The following is an 11,197-nucleotide window of genomic DNA, read 5'->3' as shown; positions in this document are numbered from 1 at the left end:
GTAGGAAGTGGTTTACTGTACTGAACGATGCGCCGAGCTCTTGGTCTGTGTGATATAAAGGGCAGAGGTGAAAGTTAACAGGAATCTTTACGATGTCAATTTGATGGAAGCTAAACACCAAAATTACAAGCTTTTCCTTTAGTAAGTTAAATTTTTTACATTTATTATTATTGTTATCAATTTTTTTCATTTTATTATGTGTGGGTTAGTACATGTGTGCACCATAGCATAAGAGAGGAGGTCGGAAGTGGAGTTTTCCTATTTGAGTCTCCAGTCACCGTAGAGAGAGGAGTCGCCGCCATGTCCATGCATCTGCAATGGATGGCCGTTCGGAACCGTTCCAGTTTCTTGATCAAGAGGAATAAGTAGATGTACAGCACCAAGCCCAATAATCTGAAGGCCCGCAACTCCTTCCGCTACAATGGGCTAATTTACCGGCAAGACCATGGGAGTGGAGTCTGTGGCTGATGGCAGAGGGGTCGTGGTGGTTATGAAATGCAGATCTGGTCAACGAAAACCTGTCACTTCTTACATGAGGACCACCATCAAAAAGAATGCTCAGCTACCCTCAACAGCATCAGGTACATGAACCAGAAGAACAAGTACCACTCTGATTTGCGCATGGCAGCCATCAGCAGGGCCAGTGCCATCCTTCGAAGCCAGAAGCCTGTGGTAGTGAAGAAGAAACAGACTCACCACATCAGAAGACCAAGAGCTCCTGAGCCCCACACCCCAGAAGCAATAAAGAGTCCACTGACTTTTTCAACCATCAAAAGAAGAGGAGGAGGAAGAAGAGTAGGAAGAGGAGGAGGAAAAGGAAGAGGAGAAAGAGGAAGAGAAGGAAGAGGAGGAGGAGGAAGAAAAAGGAGGAAGAGGAGGAAGAGGAGGAGGGAGAAGAGGAAGAGAAGGAGGAAGAGAAGGAGGAAGAGGAAGAAAAGGAGGAGGAGGAAGAGAAGGAGTTGAAAGAGGAGACGGAGGAAGAGGAGGAAAAGGAGGAGGAGGAGGAAGAGGAGAAGGAGAAGGAGAAGGAGAAGGAGAAGGAGAAGGAGAAGGAGAAGGAGAAGGAGAAGGAGAAGGAGAAGGAGAAGTTGTTTTTCCTTTCACCATGTGGGTCCCAGGGATCTAACACAGATCATCAGGCTGGGAAGCAGCATCTTTACCCACTGAGCCATCTCTCTGGCCTTATTTGCTTGTTTTTTGAGACAGAGTCCCACTGTGAAGCTCTGGCAGACCTGAAAGTTGTTCTGCAGACCAACTTGATCTTGAACTCACAAAGGTCTGCCCTCCCAATCACAGCATTTCAGGCATGTGCTACCATGCCCAGCTTAAAGCATTATGTTTTATAAAAATATCTCCTGTATAATTAGATTTACATGATTATAATTACAATTTTAGATTTGATTAAATATTTTTATATTTAGTCAAATTAACTTTATGTTTATTAGTTATGGTTTATATTGATTTAGAACTCTTTAAAATTTGTAAAGGCCAAACATTCTCAATGTTTTGAAGGGCAGAAAGTTCAAGGTCACGGCACCAACAGATTCAATGGCTTTGTAAGAGTTTTGCTTCATGGATGGAGCCTTCTGAATTCTCATGTACAGGAAGAGCTAAATCAGAATATTTAATCACATAAATATTTAGCTATATAAGAATTATGGCTTTACCCATTTTTTAGTGGTTTTTCAAGACGGAGTTTCTCTGTGTAGCCCTGGCTGTTCTGGAACATTTTGTGCATCAGGCTGGCCTTGAATTCAGAAATCTAACTGCCTCTGCCTCCTGAGTGCTAAGATTAATGAACCCAGAAGTCTTAAAGATGCTGGACAAGCATTTTCCTTCTACTTTTTTTTTTTAAGCACCAGAAAGTGAGCCTAGGGCTTTGTACATACCAAGCATACACATTACCCCTGAACTCCACCCCCAACCCTATACTGGAGAAGTCAGTTATGGGAGAATAAGTTGTGTTATTTTTAAATAAAACAACAACAACAACAACCCAGCATCTGGGAATATAGCTTACATTTGCCTAGCATCCACAAGGCCATGGCACCATATAAAACTGGGTGTGGTGGCACACACCTGTGATCCCAGTTCTTAGGACCTAAAGACAGAATGGTCAGAAGTTCTTGGTTATCCTCAGTTACATGGGCAATTTAAGGCCTACCCTAGATTCCTGTGATCTTGTCTAAAAAAACCCTAAAAAACCAAAACCAAAAATGCCTGCTGTGCTCCTGTTGTAGGAAAAGCTTGGCACACACGTCATTTCTTTCTTGCACTGTATATGGAACGCAAAGCTTCTCACAGGAGAGACAGGCAGCGACCCACACACCCAGCCCATAATTTCCTTCTATCCCACCCCAGCACTTGTATAAATTCCACATTCACTCTGGTGTGGAGGCAGGATTTCTTTTTACATATTACAAACTTAAAGAGTAAGAAGCCCTCGATAGAGGCTCGCTCTGTGTTAGTTCCAAGGGCAGATGTTTAGAGCTAAGAGTTGTGTGGTACACAGCATCCCAGGGACTGGTCAGTCTGACTGCTGGGGGCTCTTTGACGGAGGCTGGTTCTGTGTGCTCACGCTTGACAGGGCTAGGGCTCAGAGGGCAGTGCTGCACTGAAGGGTTCTAAGCAGAGATACAGAGAGGGACAGTCGCACAGGAGACTGAGGAAGTCATTTCTAGGTGAGTAAACATAAAGGCCTGGACTAGTGAAGAAGGGGAGGATATGGAGAGGTTATGAGAGTCTGGAATCTTCCCTCCAAGGTTGGGACTAAGGTGGACTGCCAGCCAAGAATACCAATAAAATCAGAAAAACTCAGTATCAAAGAGGTACCGGAGTCGGACCCATTTCTCAGGTTAAGCACTCTGAGAGAGGTACTAACAAGACACAAGCCCTCATGGAGAGATGCACCTTTAAATGCAGCAGCTTACCTCTGAGTTAGACCTCAGGAAGCACTACTAGAGAATGGGTATAAGTGGAGACGGGCTGGTGCCAGAAAGGGGCACCCAGCCTCAGAAGCCATCCCCAGAAAGGGCCTGCTTGGTTTGTGGCCCAGTGCCTCAAGGCTCTTCAGGCTGGACAAGATGACCTCACAGAGAGCGCTTCCAAGTTCAAGCTCTTTGCCCTGATCCCAAGGGCTAAAACTCCACCCGGGCGTCCTCCAAACGCCATGTCTACACCTGGCAGCCCTTGCAGATGGTTATCTCCCCCTCCCCCACCCCACGCCTCCACTAGGCTCGCCTGTCCGTCTGCCAACAACCCCACTCTTGGCCTTTCATCTTGTGCCACGGCAGTCGGCCACGATGCTGTACCCCATCCCCCACCAGCCAGCTCCACAACTTCTCCTGAGCTTAGGCCCCACAGCAGCTGGAGACTGGGGTCCTTCACAGCGCCACTTATACCCACAGCTTGAGACCCACTCTCGTTGTCCTTTGCTCCTGAGCTTCCCTCCCAAGAAGAAGATTTGATAGGTAGAAGGACAGACACAACCAGGGATAGCAGGCATCATCTTCAGCCACCCTTCCTCCTTTGCCTGGGATCGGCAGAGGCAGGCCTAGGACAAGATGAGCATGAGCAGCCGGTGATAAATCAAGATGACCACCTCCTTGGGTGGATGGATTATCACCAAGGCAATGCCCTCTCCTGGCCTTGGTCTAATTCCCGGGGCCTTGGGGAAAGTATGGAATGACATACTTGTGATAGAGAGGTCCAAGAGAAGCCCTCGGTAACAGGGGTATGGCAAGGAAGTATACCATACGGTGGTGAGGGGGAAGACTTCAAAGGCAGCTCACAATTGCCCTCTACGGCTCAGCTCTCGGAGGAAGGCTTGATGGGTGAGGCAGGAAGAGCTAAAGCCTCCTCCTGTCGCTGGGGATGAGGCTAGGACTATTTGGGCAGGCCTCTGCTACAGCTAAAAAAGCACAAAACTTCATCCAGCAGAGATGGGCGGAACCTCCGTCCAGAGACACAGCACGCACGCACGCACCCACACACGTGCGCATACTCCACACATACCTGATTGGGTCTGGCCAAAGTCCATCAGGGTCCAGGCTGAGCTGGGTGAGCATCTGTCACACAGACTGTAGCTCCCAGCAGCAGACGCTGCGTCTTCTGTACCCTGCTGCTTGCTCTGACACTGTGTCAGGGGTCCCAGTCTCAGAAACGGCTGGCTTTCCTGAAACCTTAGCCTCTTCCTCACTCAGCCCCAGTATCAAGTACCTTTTCTGTTCTCAAAGCTGTGGGACAAGTAGGAGTATCCCTGTCAACATCCAGCATGGGACAGAAACATGGACAGCTGGGAGGGGTGGCTCCTAGGGGAGAGGGGTACGCATGAGTAAGCATGGTGTGAACTGAGTGTAGGATCGGCTGGATGGGTACCACCAAGTGAAGGCAAGAATGATATCCTCCTGCTGCAGATGAAGGTTGGCACAAGGTACTGGCTGCTACAACCAGAGACCCCCGATCTAGTAGCCCAAGACAGAAGAATTATCCCAGGGCAGGAGAGACTTGGCAGAAGGGGATGAAGAGAGATCCATACTGTCTTACATATTTTTCTTTACTGTTGAACCTCATATACAATGTATCCATAGGGGCCGGAGAGATAGCTCAACAGTTAGGAGTGCTGACTACTCTTCCAGGGGACACAGGTTAAGTTCCCAGCACCCACATGGCAGCTGACAGCCATCTATACTTCCAGTCCGGGGAATCTGATGACACAGAAGTGGCGTACTAACATACACACAAGCAAACCACCCACACACATAAAATAAAATAGAAGTTAAAAAAAAAAAGATGTATTCATGTATTTCTTATGGCATTTAAAAGTGTAATAATGGTACAATTCAAATGAAGTGTTGAGGTTAGTTAATAGTGTGCCAAAGTTTGCTTCTTAGCTGAGACAAATGATACAGGCTGATACAGTATGCAAAAACAGGAGAGATGGTGGTGGGCATATGAAAATTCTCTGTTTGAAACTTTTATGTATGTCTAAAACAATAGTGTAAATTAAAAAAAAAAACTAGAAAGCACACACACAAAAAGCATGTCTTACACAAAGTGTTCCTGCTGAGAAAGTTGGTCACATTGCCATGTTGAAGACTGTTGACATTGCCTGGTGAGGATGCCAAGAGGCCAACGGCTTTCAAGCAGGTCACTAGACAGGTACAGCCTGGCCACTGGGCACCAGGAAGGTCTGTCCTGGTGGGTTAAGGACATGCTAGGCTAATAACAGGCTTTCCTGATCACCAGCCTGTGCGACATGGTGTGACTGAGCTACGGCAGTCACGCTCAGGCGCTGCGATGGCATAAATAAAGGGACCTGACTCAGACTACAGGGAGAAGACATTTCGTGTTCCAAACAGGACGGGGAACGAGGGTCTTGTTTTCTCTTTTCCTTCTCTCTTCTCTCATCCTCTCTCCTCTTCTCTGCTTCCTCCCTCCCCTGCTCAAACTTGGTTCAGTAAGTAGCTTAAAACGATCTCCATCAACTCCTGATTCTCCTGTCTCCACCTCTCCACTGCTAGGATTAAAGGTTGGGGACACTACGCTGGGCTGAAATGTGTGCTTTCTAAAGCAAGGTCTGCACATGGACCCAGTTCCTTCTGACTGGGGACATGGACCACAGTGGCGGTGCAGGTGAATGGCAGGAGATGGAGCTTGGAGGAGTCAGTTGGCAGTCCTGACTCCTTACTCATTGTGTCCTTGAGCAAGCCACTCACTCTTGTGGCCTCAGTTTCCTCATCCGTAAAATGGAGCCTATCGCTCCCATCTGTCCGCTTGCCTCCCAAGAGCTGCAAGCGTCACATGAGACAATCATCGCAAGAGGGCCTGGCGTGGGGCAGAATCACCTTGGAAAAATGAGCACCAAGGCCATCAGGTTGCTAAGTGGCTGTCACACCCTGTTCTGGCCAAGAGGAGTCCCGGATGTAGATCTCCCAGGAGCAGTTCCCTAAGCAAGGCCCTCCCTAGGAGCCCAAGATTGCTGGGGGGCAGATGCCAGGCCCTCCCTGAGCCTGTAGGAGATAGGCCAAAGTCCCCCCTCCGTGGGTGAGGGCTGCCAGCGGGGGGCCTGGGAGAGTGGGCCGCTTGGGCTGGGAAGATGCTGAGGTAGAAATGGAGGTGCCTGTGAGGGCCCAAGCCCAGGGGGGAAAAAATTCTTACTGGAGCTGTATAATTAAAATCCTATTAAGCGGCGCCTGGCAGTCTCCCACCAACCCCCTCCAAGGCTCCTGCGAACCTCACAGCAGCGTAGCACCCTGCTCTGCAGGCTCTTGCTGAGACTGCTGGCTTGGGAAGAGCTGGGAGCCAGGCTAGCCAAGAGCAGATCCAGGGATGAGCAGGGGAGTTGGGGGCTGGATGTATCCAGCTCCAGCTCTGGCCCCAGGTCTGAATCTGGACCCTGCACCTCTGCCACCCTTCCTTTTGCTCGGTGAGGAATGACCATCCTCCATGACCTCCCTCAGACCCTCTGACCTCAGGACTAAGGTTTCCTGGCTTCTCACTGTCTCTCCTCTGTGTCTCCCCCAGGCTGCCAGCTAGCTTCTTAGCCCCAAGCAACACCCAAGGCCCCCTGCTGTCCAGCACCGGCTGGAAGCTGGCACTGGGTAGAGATGGGTGGGCATAGTTTGGGAAATGAGATCTGACTAAAGTAGGTACCAGACTACCTTCTCTTCCTAAGCCCCAGTCTCCTATTTTCCACTCAAGCTTCCAAGACCTCCCCTCTGCCCTTGGGCATGTTACGGGTAATTCTTTAGTCCCCTGGAGGGGTCATAGGGACCTGATGCCAGACCCATGGCTGCAGAGGAGACAGAGATCATCAGGAATAGTGACCTAGAACCTCAGCTCCTCAGGGAGCCTGGCTCTGAGAGATCTGTGATTTTGGTTTTCTTCCTGGGTCACTCGGTTGGAGCCACTCAGGGGCTCTGGGGTTGCATCTCTTACCTCTGTCCCAGGATAGTCTCTCTCAGTCCAGAATGGACTCGGAGACTTCCTCCATCAACCCAAACTTCCCAGGATCAGGCTTCAACCCTTCATTCCTCTTTGCTTTTAAACCTTTCCTGCTAGCCTGCCATCTCAAAGGCAGATGAGTCAGGGGTTCAGGACAGAGCTCTGCCACTAACCTTCATGTGACCTTGGCCACAGTCACCCTCTCTGGAACCCCCTCTTACCTTTCAGTTGGACTCAGCTCCTTCTACCTTTGTCCCTCCTACTTCCCAGTGAGCCTGTCCCCATGCACACTCCTTTGTGCCAGCATCCGTCTCAACTCTTCTTGGTCACTCCATCCCAGTGAGCTCTCACAGGGCATGTGCTATGTGATGGATCCAGCACTGTGCCAGGTGAGAGGACTGCAAAGACAAACCAGGGTCTCTAGTCATTGCACTAGCAAAGAGATGAGACCAGAGGTTAAAGCGGCAGAGGCTAAGACATGGTTTGTACAGGCTGACACAGGTGGGCATCAATGCACCGCAGAGGTGCAAGGCTCTCCCAGGGACTAAATTCCCTTCTGAACATTTGTTATACTGTTCAGTCCAGAAGGTTCTTTGGACCCTGGGGTCACTGAGGCTCAGGAAGGGGAAGCACCTCACCTTGAACCAGTAGCACAGACCTTTTGATGGGAACAATGGCTGTCTTGTGAGCCCTGTCCAAACTGCACCTGCTTTGGGGGGTGGGGGGAGGAACATTCTACAGTTCCCTGGAGTAGGGGAAGCTAAGAAAGCTGGAACTATGCAAAGCTTGGGCCTTCACCTCTATCCTCTTGTTCCCACGGAGATGAGTCTCTGTCTAAAGCTCCATGGAGAGGGGGTTAGGAGCTCAGACACAGTAAAACAAGGTACAGCAACCAGGTCCCAAGCTCACTCCTAAAGGTATGGAGGAAAGAGAGATTCCTGTTAGCAGTAGGGGCTCTGTGAAGATTTCCTCTTTGGGAAGGGACACAGACCTTAAAACCAGGCCTATCAGCAGCGAAAAGTCCTCACGGTAATCTACTCTGGGTTGACCCACAGGAGGTCTGCTTACTACATACTCTATAAAGTAGGGCACCTTCATACTGTGGAAACCACCGGAGGAGAGAGAGGCTTCAAAAATGGGTAGAGATACCCACTGAGCATCTTCCTGCTAGTTGCTGATATCATACACCTGACCTTCTGCAGGGTCCTTTCCAAGATACTTCGGCCTCCTCTGGCCCCTTATAAGGAGTCACACATGGACTTCAAAGAGACTGATCTTGTCCTTTAAAAAAGCCTGCTAAGGAGCCAGCATGGGACAGAGGTATCAGTAGGTGGGAGGAAGACTGAGGTTCTGGCTTTCTACCTCTCTGTACCTTCCCAAAGCCCTCCCCTACCCCAGATCTCAGTGAGGCCTTTACAGCTGCAGGGAGCAGGGCACAACAATCACAGGCAGGCTGCACACCTGGTCCAAAGCTGCAAGTGATGTCACTGCCAGCTTTCCCGGATGCGGGATCTTCCTATGATGACAGATGAAGTCCACAGGCCTTTCATTCCATGCTGAGGACAGTGTGGAGGGGGAACCCTCAGGGGTGCTTGCCAGAGACATTCCTCCATCCTGGAGTGGAGATTGCACAGGGGCAGAATGCCTTTAGGTGTACCAACTGGCTACTGAGATCACAGCCCTCCCTCATGGAGGTCCAAAGTTCTTCAAGTCTGTCTTCTATCCCCCAGGCTACAGCTGCACCCCCCCCACACACACACACACACTCATGCATTCATGGACTCACAAGAGCAAAACAAAACAAAAAACAATGGTCAGGTTAATATGTCCCCTTTGTCATGGACCTGTCCATATGACCAGTCCTTTATCATGAGAAGGGCTGAGCACGTAGCTCAGGTAGCAGGGTGGTTTTGCCTGGCAGGTACGAAGCCCTGGGTTTCAATCCCAGTACCACATAAACCAGACAAGGCCATGCATGCTGATAATCGAAGCACTTGGAAAATAGAGGTAAGAAACTCAAGGTCACCTTCAAGTACTTGGTGAGTTTGGAAGCCTGGGCTACCTGAAACCCAGTCAAAAGAAGAGGAGGGGAGTGGGAAGAAGGGGAGGGAAGAGAAGGGAGGGAAGAGAGGCCAGCACCTTGAAAGGTTACATGCCGATGCATTTTCTCCACAGAGCTGCAAACTTAGCATCTGCCCTCTCTCCCTACTCTTCAGTATTCTGTTTTGTTTTGTTTGGTATGGTTGTTTTTTTCCCTAGTTGCATTGCCAGAGTGCTCCAAAGTCAGCCTTTCCCTCTGCACTGTACAATCCCTGCTGAACAAATCACACCCCTCCCTCAGTTTCTCTGTCTGTAAAAGACCATTGTTCCTCTTTGTTTGGGGGACATTCTAGAGCTCTCACGGACCTCCAAGCCCCAGTCAGCTGAGTCAAGCAGGGTCAAGCAGCTGGCTCCACTCCCAGCCACAGAGGGACGCCTTCCCACGGAGGACTGACACTCAGGGCTTCTCTAGTCCCCAGGGCAGGGCCGGCCAGCTGACAGCATCAGCTCAGAGCCCTCCTGAGTCTCATCAGAGTCAGCACTGCTCCCACCCCACCTCCCCCAGCCCCACTGAGGACACGCATCACCAACACCTTCCCATCGAGGGCCTCTGGGGAGCAGATGCACAGGAGGGCGGGGGTCCCTGCACTCTCAAGTCTTATTACTCTCATGCCACAGCCCTGACTCTAGAGTAATTGGGGGTCTGATTTGCATTTTGCTGTGTGTGATTTCTGAGAAGCTCTATGCTACCCTACAAAGCCAGGGGCTCTACACTCTACCAGGAGAGACAAGAGAAGGAGGAGAGTTGGAAGAGGCAGGAAGTGGGAGCTGAGAAAGGACACTGAGCCCCCCCCCCCAATCCTCCTAGGAAGGGGAGTCTTGGCAGGGTCCCCCTAACCTTGTGCCAGCCCTGGCTTAGGAGCCAGGGTGGGGATGAGGGGGTGACGTCCTTTACCTCTCCAGCTCAGTTTCCTCATTTGTAAACTGGGGTTAATGACACTTAACGAGCGAGGGGGGTGGGGGGCATGTAATTAGCAGCTGCCAGCTCTGGGCTTTGAAGTGGGTGGAGGAGGGGGCCACTGGGCAGGGTGTGGGCAGGACAGAGCTGGAGGCTCGGGGTGCTTGGCCTACAGGGAGAAGGTGGGAGAACCAGGGATCCTTTCCAATTTGGAGATCAAGAGCTGGGGTCACACACTTATGGGGGCTCTGAAGGGCAGGGGGCAGGCCAGAGGATCCAGAATCTGAGGCACAGACAGCTGTGGAGTTGAACTGAGGAGCCTGCAAAAGGCCTGAGGAAGACGCTAGCCCCCAGGTCTTCATCAACATGTGTTCTTGTGGAGACAAGATACAGAACCTTGGTTCTTATGCAAGAAGCTTCACTTCTGTCCACTGACCCACAGCTAAGCCACATAAGGCACATTACCACCGACAAAGGCAATAACTGCCAGCCCAGAGGCTCATGGGAGAGGACAGGCATGTCAAGAGAGGAGTTTATGGGGACTGAGACCAGGGAAGTGAGGACAGGAGGGAGGGAGCCGCCACCTCCTCCGCCCATGGCCTTTCCGCTTGCCCCACTACGTCAGGACTGAGTCACTGGGAGAGGCCACTGTCCAGCAAGGGGTGGGAGGACCTTGGGGACCAAGGTCTGGACACTATCCCAGACCAAGCATCTGTATGGGGTACCTTTGGCCGGGTTGGCAAAGACAGAGATGTAGGCTTGAGCCAACCATCCACAGTTCAGCCACCCACGCCTGATGGGTAGAGGCTTGGATGAGCTTGGGAGGCCTAACAGGGCCTGTGAGGGTCAGCAAGCTGTCTCTCTGACATCCCTCTGTCTCTACACAGGTGGACCGGAGGAACCATCCATGATACACCAGACATAGGGAGAGGTCCTTCTTTCTCAGTATCAAGCCCCTTGCCCTCTACCCACCCGGCCTTGAGCAGGAATCAGGAGCGTGCCCTCTCACTCCCATTGTGCACCTTCTGTTTTCCAGATCCATCTGCATGCTTGGGCGCCATTGGATTTGGCCATTCATTACACGCAATAATGGAAGGTAGATGAAATCATTGAAGGCGGTTTGGAATCCACTGGGTTCCGGGCACTACTTGATGTGTGGATGAGGATCACGAACAGGCCTACTGGGCCCCCTCTCTAAGCAGAATGTGAGTGTGGAGAAGGGACCAGAACTCTTCAGAAGCAGCCTCAGAGGGA

The 11,197-nt window shown here is 50.9% G+C and overlaps 1 pseudogene; it reads left to right on the top strand.

The window, feature by feature from the left end:
• The first annotated feature begins 300 nt into the window (after window positions 1-300).
• Window positions 301-10,868, top strand: LOC114610443 (annotated as a pseudogene).
• The last annotated feature ends 329 nt before the right edge of the window (window positions 10,869-11,197 follow it).

This window comes from Grammomys surdaster, unplaced genomic scaffold, assembly GCF_004785775.1.
Source record: "Grammomys surdaster isolate TR1022 unplaced genomic scaffold, NIH_TR_1.0 126048, whole genome shotgun sequence".
In the NCBI taxonomy this organism is placed as follows: Eukaryota; Metazoa; Chordata; class Mammalia; order Rodentia; family Muridae; genus Grammomys; species Grammomys surdaster.
This window is presented reverse-complemented; position numbering and strand designations above follow the sequence as displayed.